At 36.8% G+C, this 24,760-nt stretch overlaps 1 non-coding gene and 2 pseudogenes across 1 annotated transcript; all 3 read left to right on the top strand.

The window, feature by feature from the left end:
* Nucleotides 1–1,106: 1,106 nt before the first annotated feature.
* Nucleotides 1,107–1,450, top strand: LOC113179802 (eukaryotic translation initiation factor 1 pseudogene; annotated as a pseudogene).
* Nucleotides 1,451–2,806: 1,356 nt separating this feature from the next.
* Nucleotides 2,807–3,655, top strand: LOC113179796 (small ribosomal subunit protein eS1 pseudogene; annotated as a pseudogene).
* Nucleotides 3,656–22,174: 18,519 nt separating this feature from the next.
* LOC113180242 (U6 spliceosomal RNA) lies at nt 22,175–22,283 on the top strand. The gene has a single exon (XR_003300452.2). It is a non-coding gene; the product is annotated as a U6 spliceosomal RNA (small nuclear RNA).
* Nucleotides 22,284–24,760: the final 2,477 nt, after the last annotated feature.

Below are 24,760 nucleotides of genomic sequence, written 5' to 3'. Positions count from 1 at the left end.
TTGTGTCTATATATCACATTTTCCATTTTCTTTATCCATTCATCTGTTGACTGACACTGAGGCTAATTCCGCAATTTGGGTATTGTGAATAGTGCCACAATGAACATAGGTATGCAGAGAATTATTTTATATGCTGACTTCATTTACTTTGGGTATATACCCAGGAGTAGTATAGCTAGATCATATGATAGCTCTATATTTTTAGTTTCTTTTTTTTTTTTAAGAGAGAGGTGAGAGAGACAGAGAGAATTTTTAATATTTATTTTTTAGTTATCGGCGGACACAACATCTTTGTTTGTATGTGGTGCTGAGGATCGAACCCGGGCCGCACGCATGCCAGGCGAGTGTATTACCGCTTGAGCCACATCCCTAGGACACTATATTTTTAGTTTCTTAAGAAACTTCCACATACTGTTTTCCATAATGATTATACCAATTTACATTCCCATCAGCAGTGTCTTAAGTGTTCCTTCCTCTCCAAATTCTCCCCAACATTTGTTATTCTTGGGGATTTTTTTCTAATTTTGTCTTGTTTTTGTTGGTTTTGATAACAGCCATTCTGTCTAGGCTGAGTTGGAGTCTCAATGAAGTTTTTGATTTGCATTTCCCTGATGGCTAAAAATGTTGAGTATTTCTTCATATTTGTATTGGTCATTTGTACTTCTTTTGAGAAATATCTGTCCAGATCTTTTGTCTGTTTGTTGATTGGGTTACTGGTTCTTCTGTTAAGTTTTTTGACTTTTTTATATATCCTGGATATCAATCCTCTGTGAGACAAATAGCTAGCAAGAATTTTCTCCTGTCCTGTAGATGGACTCTACAGAAGCTTTTCAATTTGATGCAATCCCATTTGTCAATTCTTCCATTTATTTCCAGGGGTATTGGAGGCCTGTCGAGGAAATCACTGCCTGGTGCCAATATCTTGAAGGGGTTCCTCCGTTTCCTCTAGTAGGTTCAAAGTTTCGAGTCTTATATTAAGAATTTTGATCCAAGTCACAGAGCTGCCTATGAGGACTCAGCAACCTCCTGATGAACTCCCTTCTCACTCCTTCTTCCACAACTGCCTTCCATAGGCCATTTCCGCCCAAGCAAAGGAATCGTATGGTATGTCCACTATCCAGGACCTCCACTCTTTCTACCTCTTTACTGATTCAAGTAAGGGTGGTAACCTGCTTCCTGCTGATACTGAGGATTGTATCCATATAAGAAATCAACAGAGAAAAGTCAGGAAGTCCCCCTACTACTATCCAAGGGATTGCTGATGATTACCATAAAAAAGAAACTAGTAAAGGCATTTAAGAAGAAATTTGCCTGCAATGGTAGAATAATTAAGCATCCAGATTATTGAGAAGCAATTCAGCTACTGGGTGATCAGCACAAAAACACAAGCCAGTTCTTGGTAAAGACTGGACTGACTCCAGATGATCAGCTGAAGGTTTGTGAGGTTTAAATGCTTATGGCTCACTGAAATTGTGAGGATTTCCTGTTATTATTCCAATTGCTGGGGCTGGGGATGTGGCTTAAGCAGTAGCGCGCTCACCTGGCATGCCTGCGGCCGGGGTTTGATCCTCAGCACCACATACAAACAAAGATGTTGTGTCCGCCGATAACTAAAAAATTAAATATTAAAAATTCTCTCTCTCTCTCTCTCTCTCTCTCTCTCTCTCTCTCTCTCTCTCTCTCTCCCCCCCCTCTCTTCCTCTCTCTAAAAAAAAAAAAAGACATGAACAAGTGCCTGTCATTTTGTTGTTTTTCTTCTGATTGCTTTGAATAATCTATGTTCACTTGTTTCTCCTTTATTCATCTTAAAGTTTTGATGGTTTACTGGATTAATAATGCTTGGATCCAGTTAAAGAATTTATAGAAAAAGGAAGGAAGACAGAAAGAAAGAATAAGATAAGAAAGAAAAAATGGGTCAAAAATTCCTCCTACCTGAGATACTTGAGTCTTCTAATTTGGGAGTCTTCCAGGCATAGTAGGAAGATAATGGGTCACAGAAGAAGCTGGTTGTGATTCCTCTCAACTTCGACCAAATGGATCCAGATGGTATGTAGGCACACCCTGTCCCATGTGTCTCACCAGGCAGATTATGATAATATTGGCAACAGAACAACTGTATTTACTCCTGACATCTTTTGTATGCACACTCAGGAGCCTGCTAAAAGTCAGAGGCACTGAGAATCTTAGTGTGTGGACTGAGCTTCAGGAGTCTGTGGACCGGCCAGGTGGGTACACACTTGCCCCAGAAGCCCTCAGTCTGTGAGCCGGGTGAATGGCAAACATTAAAGTCAGGAGTATCCTGGAACATATTTGTCAGTGGGGTAAGCAATCACACAGCTAAGTTCTGCACTGGATAACAGGGACACAGGCAGAGTCAGGGTGTAGGGGTAAGCTAAATGATTTGCCAGTTTCCTTTTTTTTTTTTTAATTTTTGATTTGCCGGGTTCAGTCTAAGTGCTGTTAGACCTGCCCCCCATCCCCACTAAACCTCATATGATTGGTCTTGCTCTTTATCACAGAAGTCCAGGTCACAGACCCCTGAGCCCTCCAGTCCCCTTCCAATCACAGCCCACATTCCCCACTTCTCTAACCCCTCTGCAGAGTTGTGACAGACACTTTCTCTATCCACTACTATCTCAACCATTTCATGTGGCTCTCTTCCCTCAGTCACTGCAGTGGGGTGTCCCTAGGGAGTTTTAATTGATTGTTCTGTTTTCTGACTCCTAGGGCAGTTTAGTCCCTAACAGAAGACCCTTCTCAAGATGGCTTCTGGTTATAGCACCCTTAGAGTCTGCTGAGTGATATAATGAATCCCTTCTCTAAAACTGGTTTGTTATGCAGGAGGAGCACCTCTCTAAGCAGCACCTTGGCAGTAGGCAAGAACAAGCACCTTATAAAAGGTGGCAAGAAGGAAGCCAAGCAGAAAATTTTCTAAGAACATTTGGTATAATGTTTTAAAACACTAGCTATGTTCAATATGAGAAATACTGGGAAAATATTAGCCACAAGAACTCAAGGAATCAAAATTGCATCTGATGGCCTCAAGGGTCATGTGTTTGAAGTAAGTCTTGATGATCTGCAGAATAATTAAATTGCATGTAGAAAATTCAAGCTAATTACTGAGAATGTGCAGGGCAAAACTGCCTAACTTCTAATGCACGGATCTTATCAGTGATAAAATGAGTTTCATGGTCAAAAGAGTGGCAGACCATGATTGAAGCTCAAGTTCATGTCAAAACTACGGATGGCTATTTTCTGCATCTGTTCTTTGGTGGTTTTACTTTTAAAAATGCAACAATCAAATGCAGAAGCCCTCTTATACTCAGCACCAACTGGTCTGCCTAATCCAGAAAGAGATAACAGAAATCATGACCCCAGAAGTGCCAAACTGACTTGAAAGAAGTGATCAATAAATTGATTCTAGACAGCTTGGGAAAGATATAGAAAAGGTTCACCAGTCTATTTATCCTCCTTATGATGTCTTTGTTAGAAAAGTAAAAATACTGAAGAAGCCCAGGATGGAATTGGGAAAACTCATGGAGCTTCTTGGTGAAGATAGTAGTTCTGGAAAAGCTACTAGGGATAAGACGACATGCACTAAGTTGAACACATTGATGGACATGAGCCACCGTCCAAGAATCTATTTAAAATTTAGAATTTTAATAGTGACAAATAAAAAGTCTTATTTATGGGGAGAGAAAGCTTGTAAGAACCACAGGTTTGCCTCACAGTTAGGTCTGCCAGTTTGCTGTTGTCATTGGGGTTTTCTGCCATCTCCCACTTACCTTATGCTTGCAGGGTCAGTTCCCCACCATGGATCACCACCCCACCATGAATAGGGTAGCCGGGACTGAAGTTTCAAACACTTTGTACTTTTCTCTGATTTATCTTTCTCCTTCTCCATGCTGATATGGTTTCCTGTCACTTCTCTGTTGGTTTCAGAGTTCTCCTCTTTTCTCTATTAGGAATACAATTTCCGCTTTGTTGCCCCGACTCTTCTCACTTACAGAGTCGTGTGAAGGGGACTTCTCTTCTGCCATCTTCCCACTAGACAAGGTTCTATCCTCTGTCACTCAAGATGACTATCCAGCCCAGGATCCACTCACCATTCTTGGATCCCCTGTGTATCTTTATTTTTATTTTTCCTCATAAACACTGCCTCTAAAAGAACAGCAGGAAAAAAGGAAAGATTGATAAAGGTAGACCAGTTGTCTCTGTTCCTTTGGAGGTCTAGGGACAATGATGAACAAAATTCTCATTTTTACATGATGTTTCTTCTATCACAGAAGTTGAACTCACATAGGGATTTGAAGATGGCAGATAAATTTTGAGCCAAGTTAAAATAAAATCAAACAGTCTAAAAATCATCACAAAAGAATATTCATCCACTCTTTCCAACAGTAGAAAGTGTAAAGGATTTTCCAAACTCTGCAAAAAATGTGAAAAAATTTTTCATGTTACTTTACTTATGGTCAATGTGGGAGGAGGGAGAAGAATGGATCTCAGACCAAAGATTCCAGAGTCACAACCTAGAAAGGGGGAAAAAAAGGAGAAAAGGATCTGGAGCTGGAACAGGCTGGGCAGCTGACAGTCTGTGGATACCAGATGAGTTTGCTTCAACTACAGCAGCTGGGAGCAGCCCAATGATTTAAGGGCCTTGTGATGTCTTCCACACACAAAGGACATGGTGTGCTTCTCATGCCCTGATTTTTACTTCCCAAGATATGAAAAATACACACTTTGAACTACGACGTTGAATGAATGAGCTCTTGATATAAACAGTGTTTATATCAACATGCCATTTATTTTTAAAAATTGCCTGTGAATTTTTAAGCTTCAAAACTTGTGGTGAGGAAAAGATGCAGTAATAACTTCATCTTGAATTTAATTTTTTATTGATTCATTCAATGAATAGACCGTATTACCATTATCAGCTATTAGAGCTACTGACAAGTTATTATGAACAGCCATACTTACCCTATCAGAATCCATCCCAGAGATCTCAACAATTACCAAAAAGAGAAGAATAACTATCCACACTAGAGCAGCATTGGGTGATTAAAAAAAAAAAATGTTTGCACACAAATGAGGGCTGGGAATATAGCTTAGTTGGTAGAATGCTTGCCTCGCATGCACAAAGCCCTGAGTCCAATTCCCAGCACCACAAGAAGAAAAAAAAAAACATAAATGATCAAAACATACATGTTTCAGGAGATTTAGATGAATTTCAGGCTTATCTTTTTGTATAAAGGACGTTACCTAATAGTCTGCCAATTATGACACTAAAGAAAGACAACATCTTGATAATTTATTTCCACACTACAATTTCTCCAAGGTTAAGTGGGCTTGGTGGCTCACAGTGCAGCAGAAAATGCTGTGGGGAAACATTTGCTGTGTTCTCCCTGCTGAAGGAGTGCATTGATTGGTGACTAAGCTGTTTGTATTGGAAGCGTAATCACTCACTTTGCCATTGAAATCACCCTGTTGGGAAGGTAAAGGTCAGAAGCTTGTGGGTCCTTCCAACTCAGCCCAGAGACAGGGTTCAGGCTACAGCTGATCCACACCAAACACACAGGGAACAGTCTCCATTACCAGACACAATGTCGGGAGGAGGGCTCAGAAGCATCACTTGGCAACTGATGGAGCCATTTGGCAGGTCATGAGAGTCTCCTCTGAAAAACTCAAAAAAGACTTGAAGTGTTTACCACATTGTATTTGGGGGAGAGATAATAAATTAAATGTCAGTATAATGGAGTAAGAAAAGGAACCTTACTGCAGTAAGTAGATGCTGATTATGATTGGAGATCTGGGGAGAAAACAAATCATTTTTGACAGCATGGAAAGAAATGAATATGTGTGTCAAGGTTAAAGAAAAATCTCTTCTGTTCGAAGTGGAGACTTGCTTTGCAACCGGTAGGAGAGTTACTGCCTGGCTAGGAGAGAAGAACATTATGAATCTAGAGTGGAGAAATGTAGTCTGCTTGATCCTGAAGTAGACGTAACATTGGAAATAATGAGAGAGAAAGAGGCTAAGGTGGGACCAGACTGAAGAGAATGTTTTTTTATCTTCTGACCATAATTTCATGAATATTTTTCTCACAGCTCTACTTCACACAATAAGGAACAGCTGCCTGCAACCCTATATCAAGGATTCTAAGATGGTTTGGGGGCTTTTGATAAAATATTAGCAATGTCTGCCCTACAAGGTGAATAGAGGTCCCCATGCTGCAGGTCTGCTGACTTAGTCCTATAGTAGCGGGGAACCATGAGAAATTCAAAAGCAAACCAACTTTATTAAACAGAGATACAGCCTTTGTATCAACATGCTATTTATTTTTAAAAGTTGCCTGTGAATTTTTAAGCTTCAAAACTTGTGATAAGGAAAAAAATGCAGTAATAACTTCATCTTGATTTAATTTTTTATTGATTTGTTCAATGAATAGTTTTGTGTGACTACACAAAGAACCAGGAATGAATGAGGGTAAGAAAATTTCCTTCTGAGATCCAGGAGTTTAGACCAATAAGAGAGACAGAGAAGTAAACCAACCACCAGAGCTACTGAGGGATACATTGAAGATACAGGGGTAGCTGAAAAGTGGTCCCTAAAAGACATCCATGCCCAATCCTTGGAACTTGTGAAAGTTACTTTATATGGAAAAAAAGGAAGGAAGGAAGGAAGGAAGATTTTTACAGATGTGATTAAGAACTCATGGCTCAGGAGGCAGAGGCAGGAGGATCGCAAGTTCAAAGCCAGCCTCAACAAAAGCGAGGCACTGAGCAGCTCAGTGAGACCCTGTCTCTAAATAAAACACAAAATAGGGCTGGGGATGTGGCTCAGTGGTCAAGTGCCCCTGAGTTCAATCCCCAGTACCAAAAAAAAAAAAAAAAGAACTCATGGAAGGGTGGCTTATTCAGGACCCTTGGAGCCGGTTTCTGAACTGATTCTGGCTGACTGAAACAAACAAAAAAAAAATCCATGGAAGGTGGGATACAAGAATGTCTATAGAGGGTTAATAGAGTCTGGAAGGGTTAGAGGAGCAAGCTCAGAAAATGGAGAGAACCCCAGAAAGCTCCAAATGTGAATGGAAGGAACAAGATTTCAGGGGGCAGCTACCCCAACTGGAAATACGGAATGCATTCCTGCCATCTCTATTTCTTTGTGTTCCTATCTCCAATCCAAAATGCCAGAAAGTACATTCTGATGGAATAAGATTTTCACTGTTAGAGGTGAAAGAGAAAGAATGCCCCCCACTTCAGCTTCCTCTGGGGAAAGAGAAGGAGGGATTCCACAACTATTACACATAAGGGGATTCTGCCCCATATTCCATAAGGTTTTACTATTAACAACCAGAAAAAACAAAGACCCATACCAGGAGACACCTAATCCAGTCTTAGGTGGCTTTTGAGCTTATCTGGTCATCTGTCAATCCAGTTGTCTTATTTAAATCAGAACCTACCAAGTAAATAGAACCCAGCCACAGGTGTTTGTAGAGTTGAATTATTTCTCATGTAAACACACACACACACACACACAGTAAGTCCTACATGTTAACCCCTCCACTGCCTGACATGCTCAGCCCTGAACTGTCTATTAGTCCTCTTTCCTATTTTCATGTCTCATTACTGCACTCCTGACCACCAAGTATAAAATTAATTCAAAGGGATTTGGGAAGGAGGAAAGAAAATATGGGGTTGAGTCAAAAGATACCACATATGGCTCCTCTGGACTCTACTGCACCTGTGTTCTTAGAACTTTAATGTGCAATCCCCCAAGTATCCTGAGCACTGAGAGCAAACAGTGCCATTGCTTGCAACGAATGAAATGTGTACCTCATTGCTTAGCAACCCCCATGCTGTTTATGTGACTAACTCCTGGCCTAGACATATATGAGTATAACTTGGACTCTCTGGAGAATGTAACTGAGTCACAGTTCTACTTTTATGAGATCAGGGAAGAATAAAAACATTATTTACCTACGTGGTTGCCCACAGTTCCTGAAATGAAGCAGAACTCTAGGACCTTCAGGTGAGATGACTCAGAAGATGGAGGAGAGATAATGAGGATGAATGAGGGCAGCAAGTTTCAAGAACAGGCTGGAAATAAATCCTATTAACATCATCCTTGTGAAGAGATCTGAGCGTCTCTGCCATCCTGGCTCCCTGTACAGGTCTGAGATGATCCGTAGTCAGCAGATTCTAAGTTAGACACAAACAATGCCTTACCATTGTTCTGAAATGGAGTTTATGCCTCGAAGTTTCCTGGAAAGAATGCAATACTTATACTTTATGGATAAGATTAAATGCAAATTTTCTAAACATTTAGCTAATACATACCCAACTATTTACAGATATACCATATTGCTATGACTTAAAGAAGCCCATAAAATTCACCTGTACACCACTGGAATCTGCCGACTTCCCTCCACAGGTTAGTCCCCGGAGTCATGATCTGTCTCTCCCCTGTGCTGACGCCTTCTTGCCACAATATCAGAGGAAGCACAATCCACGAAACAGTCAAATGACAGTTCTGCCACCAGGTAGTAGTATGCTATAAGAAACTCTCCAAATCCCAGATTCCTTACCTATGAAAAAGATAAAATAATAGCACTTTTAGGGCTGTCCTGAAAATGTAATGAGATATTGTAAATAAGCACAAGTCCCTGCCTGGGGCACAAGAAACCCTCAACACAGAGTAACTATTTCTTGGTCAAGTTGGAATCCTAGCTCCACCACTTACCCCCTGTTGACCTTGTCTAAACTATTTCACCTGAGCTTCCATTTCCTCCTCTGTACAAGAGTGAAAGAACGCCGATCTTACAATATTCTTGAGAATATTAAATAAGATAATATATGTAAAAGAGTCTGGCACAGAATGGATATCAATTCATATTCGTTTACTAGCAGGAACAATTTGGGCACTTCTACCCATTGTTCCCTTTCATGCAGACTAAGCTAACACGTCACAGATAGTTAGGTTTATCTGGGATTTTCTTCCAAAAAAGACAAATTTCTCTAAGTTATTAAGATTTGTATAAGCAACTTTAGGAGAGAGATTATTTCTTAATATAGCTTGATATCCCAAGGCCTGGCCCACAATAGACAAAACTGAATTAAAAGAAATTCTCCTCTGTTCCCAACTACCTGCCCTGTTCTACCTACCCCTCAACAGCTTTGTTCCCCTCCTTATACTGTCTCTTGAGAATCTTATTTTTTGAAAGCACAATATTGACAACAAAGATTACATTCCAAAAATTATGGATCATGTCCTTTCTTAATCTCTTAATGATTAGAATTAAGGGAACATTAAAAAACCTCTTTCTTTAAATTAGTTAAGAAGCTATTTAAACCATTATGTAATATTAGAGTTTGGGGTAGGGGAGTTCATGCACTCCAGAAACACAAATCAATATACAGGAAAAAAGTGTTAGAAATTTAATTAATATAATATTAAATGTACATAGTTTATAAATAAACTCTATATAGTAGGGGTACATGAGTAAAAACTTTGGTAGGGTTATACCTTACATAATTTTAAAAATGGTCAGATTCTATAGCACACACCTGTAATTCCAGCTACTCAGGAGGCTGAAGCAAGAGGATCTTAAGTTTCCAGCCTCAGTAATTTAACAAGACCTGTCTCAAAATAAAAAGGGCTGGAGGGGCTGGGGCTTAGTTCAGTGGCAGAGTGCTTGCCCAGCATATGTGAGGCACTGGGTTCGATCCTCAGCACCATATAAAAATAAACACATAAAATAAAGGTATGTTGTCCATCTACAACTACAAAAAAAATTTTTTAAAGGGAGGGGGGCTGGAGATGCAGCTTAGTGGTAAAGCATTCCCAGGTTTAATTTTCAGTACCCCCAAAAAAGTATTTGGAGACCATTAACTTCAATCATGTATTCAATGTCAAAATTTGCCTTTTTTTTTTTTTTGTACTAGGTATTGAACCTAGGGACTTTACCACTAAGCTACATCCCTAACCTTTTTTTTTTTTTAATCGAAACAGGGCTTCACTCAGTTGCTTGGAGCTTTACTAAATTACTGAGGCTGCCCCTGAATTTACAATCCTCCTGCCCCACCCTCCAGAGTCACTGGGATTACAGGGGTGTGCCATTGCCCACAGCTCCATTATTCTTATATCCAAAAATTATCATGACATTTTAAACTTTATTACTTGGAATGTATAGAGTTACCCATATAAAAACCACATACACAGATTTTTTTATATTTTGTTTTAGTTGTCAATGGACCTTTATTTTATTTACTTATATGTGGTGCTGAGAGTCAAACTCGTGTCACACACATGCTAGGCAAGTACTCTACCACTGAGCTATAACCCACATCCAGTTTTGTAGATTTTAATGGCTCAGTACTATTACTGAGCTTATTAGATAAGTGAGGGGAGGAGAGATGGAAGGAACAAGAAGAGGAGAGAAGACAAGACCAAGGGATTAAAATTCCCAAAATCTCAAGATAATAATTTAACCATGGCATGTATCCTAACATTTCAAAGACGAAAACATCAAGTGTAAAATACGCCTAACACCCTTTTTTTGTTAGTCAATGTGAACAATACACAAAAACCTTGCCCTGAAATTAAGTTAACCAAAACCAGTTTCCCCTGCAGTAATACAAATCTCACTGGGGCCCAGGTGTCTGATGTGTGGCTGTCTTCACCTGTTGGCCTTCTTGACTTTGACCCTACACATTCCTTGGCCATCTGCCCAGAGGCTGTCTGTAATTGATCTGTCCTGCTGGCCTCTCCTTGTCCATTCTTTAAAGTGGTGTTAAGTCATGACAGACAGCCTCAAGGCTGCCCCAGGCTTGTGTTAGGAAGTAGAAGATTAATTCAAATTGCCTAAACAATGAGTTACACAAGACCTTCTTCTTAGTGGAATGTTTTTCATTAGGTATTTTTAAAAATTTCCTCCACTTGATTATTGACACTTCTCATTCACCTGTCTAGCCATACAGGGACGTATTTAAGTGAAGTGTCTACTGTCTACAATCGCCTAGACTATGGCAGATAGCTTCACTCCTATGGATAGTTCTTGCTCTAACATTCAGGGTGCTCAAGACCCATTAAAGCTGGTTCTGGACACACTAATCATCTGGAAGTATTTGCTTTCTGTTAGCTAAACAACCATTCTTAGTAAAACAAGCCATTAATGAGTCAGCCCAGGCTTAATTGTTTGGGCAAGTCATAACTGGCTAAATAGCTTCTCAGAGTTGTGACCCAAGGATTCAGTGCCAAGGTGAAGGAGATGGTTTTTCTTCTCTGTGGCTTTAGGGACAAAGTTTTAGCCAGCTGGAATATGAAATGAATCAGTAATAGAAACAAAATTTAAAATATTTTTCAATACAAATTCAATTTTTGATTTAAATGAAATTTCAAATTGTCTGCTATTACCATGGGGTTCTTATGATTCTTCAACACCTCATTATGGCTATTTTTAAGGACCTTTCATGTTTTCTCCTCTCCAGCCTCTTACATATGGAGCTCCACTCTTCCAGGATGTTTTTCTGTCCTCTGACACCCTGAATCCTGAGTCATCTGGTCCGCCTATCCAAACTTACCCTAATTTATTTCTAATTTATTTCTCCAAAGCTTTCACTGGTGTTTGTAGCCCATATTGAACCCTCTCCCTTTCTTTGTAACAGGCCTATGAAAAACTCAGTCAATGTATGCTACTTCGTGCTGTTCTCCAATGATACAGGGAAATCTTGGATGAGGTGAATTATTATGAGCACATTTCTTTTCACCATTCCACCAAAGCCCACATTCTGTATCATGCTAAGTATTTATGAAGTTACACTCAATCAGCACATCTGGAGCTTTGCCATTAAGGTTGCCTGTTTTGTGTTAATCAGAGACATGCTTCCATGCCAGGAGGGACCTTCACAAGAAGGAAACACAATGTTTCTAAAAGGAAAACGGTTTTATTAATCAAAACCTTCCTATGTATTAATAATCGCTACCATTTATTGAACATTGTTAAGATAGAAAACTAAAAATGACCATGTTATAATGTTGGTTGCATTTATTTCAGAATGAATTTTCTGAGAAATACATTTCAGCTATACTGAATATCCCCTGTGCTCCCACTCCTATTACTTTCCCTCCCTAGCCACTAGCCACTACTATATGAACTTGAACTGTCTGTATTGTTTTATGTCCAGTACACACACAAACATACACATAATATGGTGATTTGTTACATTAGTAAGCACATCTACCAGAATTCACACATTTAGTAAATCTATCCCTTTACTCTGAGCTAATCTGTGATTGGTGGAATTGACACTGGAACAGTTTCATGCTTAAGCTTTAAAAAAGACCAGCTGCTTCTGCTTTTGTACTCCCTGGACCCCTAAAGCCAATATCTGAGAAACTGGTCAGTGTGAAAATTCTACATGTGTGGAGGCTACCTGGAAAGGGAGATGCCCTAAAACTGCATGGAGAAAAAGAGCTTATTCCCGAGTGAGGGACCCTGAGGCTGAAGCAGCATTAGCTGGTAGTAAATCTACCTCCTGGGCAGAAATGGGATTTAAGCCATGTGGACTTTTCTCCAAAGCCACATCTCAGGTGCCATATGGGGTTCCTATCATTTAGGGGGCCTGGCAGAGTGTTCAACCCACAACAGTGAGCCATGCCCTTATACACTGCCCACCTTATCCACTCTCCCTGAGGTCACACAGTTAATTTTCTTCATAATATCTACTCCAACGTACAGATCTTACCTGTGTGTCCGTGTGTTTATTGTCTGCTTCCCCCACTAGCACATATACTTTGTGAGACCAGGGATCATGTCCATCTTTGATCCTCACTGTGCTCTCAACATCCAGAATAGTGCCCAGGGCTAGTTCATAGTATCAGTGGATATCTATTGAATAAAGTAACAAATATTAGCTGAATAAATAAATTAAAAATATTTTTTAAGATAGATCAAAAACTAGAGAATTTATATATATTTTTAAAGTTTATAGTATTTGGAAAAACAAACTTGTATAATTTTAAAAACAAATGTACATTTTGCACAGATCATGCATTATATTAAGTTTGTTCTTTTACCAAAATATTCAATATTTCACACTCCAAATTCAATCTATAGTTCTTTTATTTATTGGGAGAGGCAATGCATTTAATTATAGATTTAAAGGTTAGAAAACAATACATTTCTTCCACCAAAGGTCAGTGTAAATATGTAAACAAGAGTTCTTATCCTTTTCTAAAGTTGTGGTCTAAAATATTCAAGAACTATCCTTATATTGCTCATTAAAAAGGTTTAGGGAAGATGAGGATCATGCTTTCAGAAGTGTGGGACTTCTATAGATATAATTCTATGCTCACTCAGAACAAATGGAAAGGGATGAAGGTCAGAACCGATAAGCACTAAGAAAAGGGACGATGATCTTTTTTGTCCTTAAATACCATAGGTCCACTAATGCAGCCATAGACAGAATGAGATTTGTGGGGAAGTGCCATCAGACTATGGATCCATGTTAAAAGTTTATTATGTTTAAAAACCTGAACTGTTATTAAGTGTGTGCCTCTCTCTATACCTGGGCTACTGATCAATACATAATAAATGCTACTTCTGCTTTGATAGAAGAAGAAGAAGAAGAGGAAGAGGAGGAGGAGGAGGAGGAAGAGGAGGAATTATATTTATAACATAGTAACCCAAAAGTCACAATACACATTCTTTAGGAATCCATAGACAGCAGTAGCTTTTTTTCCCCAATGATTGCTTCATTTTTACATTTTCATAAATGTAAATTTTCCCCCACATGGATAATTTGTCTTAACTTGAGAAATCATTGGGAAATCAAAAAAGGAGAAATGTTTCTTTCTAGACTATGAATCATATCAAAGAATTGCATTAACTCTGTTTTATATTTTCCACACTGGTTTATTTGAAAGACTATTTCATTTTTTTATCCTCATTTCACATTTAACAAACATGATTAAAATTCAAAATAACAACTTTGTTTTCTTAAAGTTACATAATTGTTATTGAGGGAAAACACAGACTACATAAAATTATTGTCTGAGATAAATATTTGAGGTTAAAATATCTTTTGTTTTCTTTTCTTCTATTAAGTATGGCAAAGAAAAATCCTCAAAATAACCATAATTAATGTTTCATTTGGTGATGGTTCACTTCCCTGTTGACTCTCCACGCATCCTTCTCAGAACAGAGAAGCAAGTCTCTGCTTCTGTTTATTTTGGTTAACAAGATTTCTAAATCTTCATTCAACCCTCTGATGAGTTTTAAGAGCACATTTCCAGTTTTGACTTATTTATATTGTTGTCAATATGTGGAGCTAATGGGAAGAAAAAAAATATTAGATGCCTTACTCTTTTTTTTTTAGTTGTCAATGGACTTTTATCATTTATTTGTTTTTATTTATTTATTTATATGTGGTGCTGAGAATTGAACCCAGTGCCTCACATATGCTAGGTAAGCACTCTACCATGGAGCTACAACTCCAGCCAAGATGCCTTACTCTTAACTCCAAAATTAACTCCAGCAGAATCTGAGACTTAAAGGGGAGAAAAAAAGAAATTACAAAAGTACAAAAAGATAATATAGGGGACTTTTACTTCTTAAAATAGTAGATTACATAATCCAACCAACTATTCTGCTGAAAACAAGGCAAAATATTCTTAAACATACACCTACCATAGGATTCAACTACAACTATTCAACTCCTAGCTATTTACCCAAGAGAAATTAAAATGTATGTCCACTCACAAATGTTCATAGTAATTTGATTTATAAGAGCCAAAAACTGGAAACCCAAATACCCATCTTGTGATGAACAGATAAACAAATTGAGGGTACATCTATACAATGTGATACTACTATTTAACAGGAGTGAATTATTTATATATGCAACAACATAGATGAATCTTAAGATAATTACTTTGAATGAAAGAAGCCACACAAAACAGAGTAAAGGCTATATATGCTTTTATTTATATAAATTTCTAGAAAATGAAAACCAGTTCATTGTAACGAAAAGTAAATCTGTGGATACTTAAGGATGGGGAGTTGGGATGACTCAGAGAGTAGAGAAAGAAGAGATTACCAAGGCCCATGAAGACACTCTGGAGGGTAATGGATATGTTCACTATTGTAATTGTGATAATGGTTTCATGGCTAAATACATGTGCAATACAATTGCAATTCCCACTTTTAGAGAAAGTCCAAACTATGTATACAAAGACATAAACAAGAATAAATCCATGTTAAATATGTGTCAAAACTCAACAAATTGGGGCTGGGATTGTGGCTTAGCGGTAGAGTGCTTGCCTTGCACTGGCAGGACCCGGGTTCGATCCTCAGCACCACATAAAAATAAAGGCATTGTGTTGTGTCCATCTACACCTAAAAAAATAAATATTAAAATTTTAAAAAGCTCAACAAATTATACACTTTAATTATGTACAGTTTACCATATATGGACTACACTTTAATAATTACCTCAACAAAGTTTACAACAATAACTTCAATCCAAACCTCAACATAATAAGTTTACTTGAAAGAATTAGAGAGCCCCGGAAGGCAGTGAAGAATGACACATCAAGATCAAGGAGAAGAAACCCCAGAGAGCTAAACCTGGTATTTGGGGTCATCTTTCCCTTTAGGAAGCTCTTTAAATGTTTATCTTTAAAAAAAATGAAAATGAATGGGCAAGCTGTTCCAACATAAAATTTTTTAAAAAAGAACTCAGAGAAAGAAGTGTACTGAATGAAAAATAAAAATAAGAACAGAAATTAATGAATCCAGAAACAATAATTACTACCATAATGACCAAAACAAAATGTTGAATTAAAAAAAGAGACAGACAGATAGCAAGATTTATCAAGAAAAAAGAAATTGTAAAAACACAAATGAAAGAGGAGACGTAAATACAAAGGAAATACACATATTAAAAAAGGAAACTATATACATCTATACATTTGAAAATGACAACTTCAGAAAAATATTACTTACCAAACTAATTAAAGAGAATTTAAAAAAAAAAACTTAATAAACCCAAAACCACTCAAGTGTTTTGGTTATTAAAAATTAGCTAGCACAATTGCCCATACCTGTAATCCTGGATACTCGGGAGGCTGAGGCAGGAGGATTACAAGCTTGAGGCCAGCCTGGGCAACTTTGGAAGACCCTATCTCAAAATAAAAAATAAAAGGAGATGGGAATGTAGCTCAATGGTAGAGTGCCCCTAGGTTCACTCTCTGTTATCAAAAATAAAAGAAACAATCAAAACTACTTCTTTCTACACATACACACATAAACACACACACAGGCAATGTACAAGTAGGCACATATGTGCCACAGACACCAAATCTAAATGGTTTCACAGGCAAGTTCCAGCAAATACCCAAAGAAAAGCTCAATCTCATGTTCCACAATATAGAAAAATAAGACAAATTCTTACTTATTTAACAAAGCTAATAGTTCATTAATGCAGCTAATAAAACCATTATGTCACAATTAAATAAAGATATGAAAAAGGAAAATTATAGGCCAATCTCACTTCTGAACATAAAAAGTGTGTCAGTGAAATCAAAACTAAAGGAAGTCTTTCTTAAAATCTCAGTGTGTTAAAAACCTCAACAAAAGGGAAGGGAGGGGGCAAGGGAGTAAGAATGATGGTGGAATGAAATGGACATCATTACCCCAAGTACATGTATGAAGACACGCATGGTGTGAAAATACTTTGCGTACAATCAGTGACTTGAAAAATTGTGCTTCGTGTGTGTAATAAAAAAATGAATTGCATTCTGCCATCATGAATAACAAATTGGAATAAATAAATATTTTTTTAAAAAAGCAAAAGTTAAAAAAAATGTATCTTGCAAAGAAGGCTATTAACATCAAAAGATTCTTTATCCATCAAATATTTCTAGACTACCTACTGAATGTTAGTTAGAGTACCAGGTAGAATAACACTGAAGCCAGGTTTATAGAATAAAAACTAATAGCTTTGGAATTAATAATGTAATTAATTTAGTTATTATAGCATTTCCTAATCCCCAACCTAATTATGTAAATCTGAATTTTATGAGCTGACCAGGAAACACTTAATTAGTTATCACTGAACCTGAATTAGTTATCATTATCTTTAGTGGGTGTAAGAAAATCCCAATTACAGCAGTTTAACTAAATAAAGGCTTTCTTTTTCTCACATAACTGAAAATACACTGCTTGAGAAACCAAGAGTGAAGCTGTAGCTTCATGAAGTCATCAAGGAAGGGAAGAAACTGGATTTAAGTAGAGAAATTAAAAGACTTGTAAAAGACCATGCCAAGTTGATAGGAATGGAGGGAAGGACAAAGAGAAGAACTCTGCATAATTCTGGTCAAAATAACATGACTGTCTAATAATTTCTTGTTGTTTGACATGGAAGTGATTTGCTTCCAGGTGAATCAATTTCCTCATAGTCTATTTAATGTCCCAGATGTTTCTCCCATGCCTCCCTTCCCAGCCTCCTTTTCCCCTCATATTATCAGAGTGTCTGCCACTCTAACATGCGTCAGCTCAAGTTTTAGCCAGGTCAAAGGGCAAAAATCTTGTTGCTCAGAATTGTGTCATACTCCATACCTGGCTATAGGAGAGATTGTGAGTTCTAGTATTTCACTTTTAACCATCATGATTTATAAAGATAAGGAAGAAGGAAACTGAAATAGATACTAAATGAGACTCATTCAGCATCTTTCACACTGCCTTCATAAATGTCTGAAGATTAACTGAATAAAAAAAAAACCTTCAACCAAACTATTTTTATCCTAGGAATACAAATATAGTATATTAGAAAAAAATAGTGTAACTTACCTCACAAAAGTAAGGCAAATAAAGTTATGTGATTCCTTCAATAGCTACAGAAAATGTTTTTGATATAATATAAACCCATTCATAGTAAAATAATAATAGAAAGAAATATCCTTAATATAACAATAAAAATCAGCAACATTTCTAAAACTAACATCATATTTCATGGTAATTTCTAGTTACATTCTCATTAGAGTAGAAAAGGTATAGTATGCCCACTATTCCTGATTCTATCAGGCATTATACTGGAAGAAAGACCTTGCTAGTGTAGTGAAACAAGAAAAAGTATTATAAAGTTTGTAAATCAATTCCAAACTGTCATTATTGATAGATGATGTAATTATCAACATACAAAAATCCAAGATAATTTATAAACCATTAAGGTTCAGCAAGTTATTGGGATACTAGATTGAAATACAAAAATCAATCACTTTCTATACACCAGAACAAAATAAACAGCAATAGTAAAATTTTAATATCATATTTTTTCACAAATAATAAGTACTAGATGTGACTGAGAACTAAATCTACAATGTATATGCAATACATTGTGGAAAAATTCATAGTACAGTATCAAAGGACAGTATGGAAGCCCTGAATAAGTAAGCAGAGAAGCGTTCGTTGTTCATAGATAGGAAGCCTCAATCTCATCAAGAGATCATCTTCCAAAATGAATCCATAAAAGCAGTGCAAATCCAATAAAAATGCAAAAATATTCTTTGTGCACCTTGACAACTTGATTCTAAAATTCATATGGAAAACCAAAAAGCCAAAAAGAGTCAAAGCCTGAAGAAGAACATATTTAGATCCTGAGCTGTGATTAATACAGAATAGAATTGGTGGAGGGCTAACCAAATCTGTCAATGAGACTTGGTTACCAGAGGTCCCACTATAACAACAAGGGTTAGGGTTTACAATTTTTAAAAACTTAATAATATATCAGAGCTAGTACTAAAAATCATGGGGATAGAAGCAACTAGTCAATAAGTGGCTTGGATAAGTACTTATTAGAAAACAGTAAAAATTAGATCCTTATTAAATAGCATCTATAAAAATTTTGAGATGAAACAAATCAGAAAAGCAAACATTAAAATCTTAAGACAAAAATATAGAAAATTATATTTGTGACCATACCTAGGGAAGGATTTTGAAATATACCAAAAGGAAAAACTGAATTTAAAAACCTTCATACATCAAGATACTTTTAACAAAAAGAAAATACAAATCACTTGAAAGAAGTATTTGACTTGCAACTGGCAAAAGATTGGTATTCAGAATATATAAAGAATTCATAGCAGCTTGGCATAGTGGTGCACACCTGCAATCCAAGCTACTTGAGAGGATGAAGCAGGAGGAACATAAACTCAAGGCCAGCCTGGGCAACTTTGCTAAACCTTGCCTCAAAATAAAAAATAAAAAGGGATGTAGCTCAAGGATAAAGCACCATTGCCACTAGGTTCAATTCCCAGCACAAAAGAAAGACATAAAGAAAGGAAGGAAGAGAGGGAGGAAGGAAGGAAGGAAGGGGAAAAAAAGAATTTATACCAAAAAATAAAAAGGAGAAGGTCCAAGGTTTAAAGTAAAACAATTCTCTGAGACAAAAGTCTGAACAGCCAATAAAAAATAAAAATATGACAGTATATTCAATTCTTCTTAAAGTTAAGATAATGCAAAATAAAGTATCACTGAAATACAATTTCACTCCCATATAGATTAGCGAAACCACTACAGCCTGCAAAACATTGGTATAAAAAATATGAATAAATACATGTGCATTGATAAGATAAAAAGATGCATAGCTATGATAAGTACAGATCAGGATAGTCATGTTTTCTGGAAATGGTATCAGGGTAGGTTTTATTGTATTTGTTAGATTTTATTTCTTTTTAAAAATATTTTTAGTTATAGATGGACACAATACCTTTATTTTGTTTATTTAGTTTTTTTTTTTTTTTAATGTGGTGCTGGTGAAGGAATCCAGTGCCTCATGTATGCTACGACGCAAGTGCTCTACCCACTGAGCCACAACCCCAGCCCCAGATTTCCTTAATGAAAAATTATCTGAAGCAAACACAGCAAGGTATTAGAATCGTGTAAAGCTGTGTGGTATGGACACAGGTTGTAAAGGAGAGAGAGAGAGTTTTACCTCTACTCTCTTAGGGATTTCCTACTGGGCCTTAGAATTAAACTGACATGAGAAGGATCAACGGGAGAAAAGTACACAAGTGTATTTAGTAGGAGTTCTACACGACACAGGAGCCCTCACAAGGAAATGAGAACTCACTGGCACAGTGAGAGTTGAACACTGATGTACCTGACTGGATGAGGGGTGGGTGAGGGGTGACAAGGCAAAGGGGCTTGGGCTAATGTGGTTAATTGGGTAGAGAAGTGACGAGGTAGATAAGGGTTAAACAAGATTTGTTTGCACGGATTTCTTCTCTCATCTCAACTTTCTGTCCTTGAATGACAAGAATAATACTTTCCTTCTGGTTATAGGGAGGACATCTTTTACAAGGGAATTTTTATCTCCTGTTTTTAGGAAACAAAAGGAAGGTCAAAGAGACCTTGTTACACTTACTATTTTTTATGTGCCCTTAATTCAAAATGGTCAATGTGCTACAGCAATATATTTTGAGATGGTATGGTCTTAATTTCATTAGTAGTTACAGTGATACCATACTTTATGCTTTTTTTTTTTTTTTTTTTTTTTTTTTTTGGTACTGGAGATTTAACCACTGAGCCTCATCCACAGCTGTTTTTATTCTGAGACAGGGTCTCACTAAGTTGCTTAGGGCCTCACTAAGCTACTGAGGCTGCCTTAAACTTTCAATCCTCCTGTCTTAGCATCCTGAGCTGCTGAGATTACAGGTGTGCACCACAGCACCTGGCACTATACACTTTTTCCCATAGTCTTAAAAGGAGAAAAAAAATTGCAGGCATAGATACTCAATATTTGTCTGGTGATAGGATTAGTGTTAGGGATATGGACAGTGACCCAAATGATCGAGTCCTTAATAAATAAGGATGCATAAATGAATACCTTCAACCAAGAAGCATGGATGACAGCAACAAAGAGGGCTATCAGAGGGGCCTGGTTTCAGCTTTAAATTTAAATACCATTCTTTTTTTTATTATTATTTATATGTTTCCCCAGTCCAGTTAATTGTCAAAGTTCTTTTCATAGGCGTTAATCAACTCTGCTCACTCAAGACCCAAACAGAGAGATCTCTGTTGACCAAGAATTTTGCTCATAGCCATGGGGCATGGCAGTGCTTCTAAAACCGCGGTTGATGGCGCAGCAGCCTGATATTTCCAACCTGAGTCAGCGGTTAAGGGACATCCTGTGGCAATGCTGCAAGAAAAAGGAAATTGGATTCTGTTCTTGTGGATTAATTCCAAGGGAGACACGGAAATCCTCTCTGAGAGGGAATGAATCTGAGCCAATCTAATCATCAAACACAGCCATTCTCAGCAGAGGCCAAAGTAGCTCCAAGACCCAGCAGGAGAGCTCCTTTACAGCAGAGCACGCCCCCCCCCCCCAATCTGAATTTGGTATTGCCTAGCAACATCTTGCCAAGACATGTTTATGCTTCTAATATTTTAGATACATTATAAATGGTACCCCCATACACCAGTGTAAATTGCATTCATTTCTTATTTACTGGGGTAGAAGATACCAACACTGATCTGTACGGAAAATCCTGGAACACAGAATGACCTCATCAGCAAAGTAGTTTTAAGCTTTTCTTGCAATGCCTTATGGGTGTGTCCAGCTAGCAGGGCAATGACAGCCAAAGAGACAAAAGAATTATAGCATCTCAAGTAAGTAGAGATGTTGCACTATCCAGAGAAAACGACCATTCATCAAAGGTGTAATGAATTTCAGGATCATTAACATTGTTTTACTCAAGATTTGGGAAAGATTTAGGCACAACCCTTAGTCTAAAGAAAATATCAGCTCAAAGGATCAATCATTACAACATGGTTTCAGCCTCTGAGATCTGGGGGGAGGGGAGATTAATGTGAGCCATTTTAAGAAAATCAATAATTAAATAACTGCAAACTTATATTTCTCAATATGATTTAAAACCTTTGGAGATGGGCTTTTAGAAGATATTCAAGGGAAGAGAATTAGGGACAAGAGAGCAGGAGAGAGAGGGACATGGATAAGAACCCGCCGTAGCCAAGAAGAGTTGGCCAGGCTTGTCATCAAAAAATTGGAATCTGGTGTAGAAAACAGCATCCAAGAAAACACCCAAGCATATAATGGTTTTGGGAGGTGATTAAGATCTTTTTGTGCTCACTTTAGCAGCACATGTACTAAAATTTTCTTGTGTTCCAGGATTTTCTGTACAAATCAGTGTTGGTTGATACAGAAAAGATTAGCATGGTCTCTGAGCAAGGATGATATGTAAATTCAAAAAAGCATTCCATATATTCTTTTTAAAATCTTCAAATTCACTGTTACCAAATTTTGTAGTGTGATTAAAATATATTAAATAAAGAATGAGTAACCAAAAAAAGTCAATAATTCTGTGTAGCTTTATAATCTGAAACTAGAATCCATATAAAAGAGCAAAAGACCACGAACAAGTCAATACAAATTTTAAGTCAAACAAGTAAATTTTCCACTCATATTTGTCAAGACTTATTTAAAAGTTATGTTAAAGAGAGTGTGAGATTTCTTGAAGGTTAGGCTAACAAATGAATATAAGAAAATACAAAATGCAAACCTTGTCCATGGGACAGTGGAAACTTGAAACATACAATGGTGGCACTGCATTCCAATCTGGAGGAAAGGATGAATTTGTTCAACAAATATTATTAGAACAAATAATTACCAAAGCGTTAAAAAATAGGCTCTTGGGCTGGGAAGATAGCTCAGTTGGTACAGTGCTTGCCTTGCACTCACAAGGCCCTGGGTTCAATCCCCAGCACCATTAAATAAATAAATAAAAAATAGACTTCTCTATCTCGCATCACCTGCAAAAATAAATTCCAGGTCAATTATGTAAGCTGGGCATTGTGGTGCATGCCTGTAATCCCAGCAATTTAGGAGGCTAAGGCAGGAGGATCACAAGTCAAGGCCCTAAGCAACTTAAAGAAACCCTGTCTCAAAATAAAAAAGGCTAAAGATGAGGCTCGGTGTTAAAGAGTCCCTGGGTTCAATCATCAGTACTAAAAATATATAAATAAATGAAGAACTAAACATGAAGGAGCAAATTTGTAGAAGAAATTATAGACTCTCTTTATCATTTCACAGCAAGAGAGAATTTCTTCAAATAAAAAATACAAAGAAAAATTATATACTCTTAAAAAAAGATAAATTTGACCATATTAAAATTTAAGACTTCAACAAATAAAAAAACAGAGTGGAAGAAGATACAATCCCTATATTATTAACCAAATTAAATGTTAAATATTTAAAGTCAACTAAATATTTAAAATCTTATATGTCAATACGAAAAAGGGAGGAAAGCAAAAAGATAGACAACACAAATAAGCAGATCCTTCAGAGAAGAGAAAATCCACATGGTTTATTAAACATATTCAAACATACCCATCCTATTTATTAATCTGGAAATTTAAAAAATAATATTTCCTTTGTCATCCAGATTGAAAATTTTAAAGCTGGTAAGTAAGTGCTAAGTGTTGGCAAACATATTGAGAAACAAGAGTTCTCACATCTTGCTGGAGTATACCTACTTTACAGAACAATTCAGCAACATCTAATAAAGATGAAGATGCCTAGTCAATCTGCTTCTAATATGCACTAGTAGTTTTGGCGCAGCAATGTATGTAATAGCAGAATTGGAAACCACCTAAGTGTCCACCAACAAGAGAATGAGTGAATGAATTGCGGTTTATTAACCCACCGTCAAAATGAAAGAACTCGAGATGTACGGTCCAGATGAGTGAATCCTGAAAACATAATAATAAGTGAAAAAAATCATTTGAAAACATATATCCATACTTGCTTATTTTTACATACAAAATTACCATGAAATTTTAAAATAAAAACAGGATTTCTTGTTTAAAGACCTGTAAAAATGGGCAAAATGTTAAAACAGGATTACAGTATTACCCTGATGTCAAAGCACAGGGAAAAGAATAATCTCCCCTCAAAAAATGGTGCTGGGGACACTGGATATCCACATGCATGAGAATAAAGTTGAACACTTACCTAACACCATATACAAAAAATACACGAAAGGTATCAAATGTAAGGTACCTAATATAAGTAAGGCCCAAATCATAAAACTCTAAGAATAAACAGGACAAAAATCTTGACAACATTGAATTTGGCAATGACTGCTTGAAAATGACACCAAAGGTTGAAAGAAAATAGAACAATTGTACTTCAGGAAATTTTTGAACTTTTATGTGTTAAAAGATAATAGCGACAATAAAAAAGGTAGCCCTCAGAGTGGGAGAAAATATTTGCAAATCATATAACTGATAAGGGATTAGGATCCAGAATATACAGAGAACTCCTAAAACTCAACACCAAAAATTAAGAAAATAGTCAAAGGACTTGTAGAAACATTTCTCCAAAGACAATAAATAAGTGTCCAATAAGCACATAAAAAGATGTTCAGCATCATTAATTATTAGGGAATGCAAATCAAAACTACAAAGAGATACCACTTCACATCCTTTAGGATGACTGCTTCAAAAAAAAAATCAAAACACCAGAAAACAAGAAGTGTTGGCAAGGATACAGAGAAACTGGTCTACTTATGTGTTATTCATAGGAATGCAAAATGGCACGGCTGCTGTGGAAAACAGTATAACAGTTCCTCAAGAAATTAAAAAATAAAACTACCACATGAGCAAGAAATTTCACTTCTGGTATATACCCAAAAGAATTTAAAAAGAGTCATTTGTACACCTGTGCTTACTAGCAACATTATTCA

The sequence above is a fragment of the Urocitellus parryii genome, chromosome 7 (assembly GCF_045843805.1).
Source record: "Urocitellus parryii isolate mUroPar1 chromosome 7, mUroPar1.hap1, whole genome shotgun sequence".
Lineage (NCBI taxonomy): Eukaryota > Metazoa > Chordata > Mammalia > Rodentia > Sciuridae > Urocitellus > Urocitellus parryii.
This window is presented reverse-complemented; position numbering and strand designations above follow the sequence as displayed.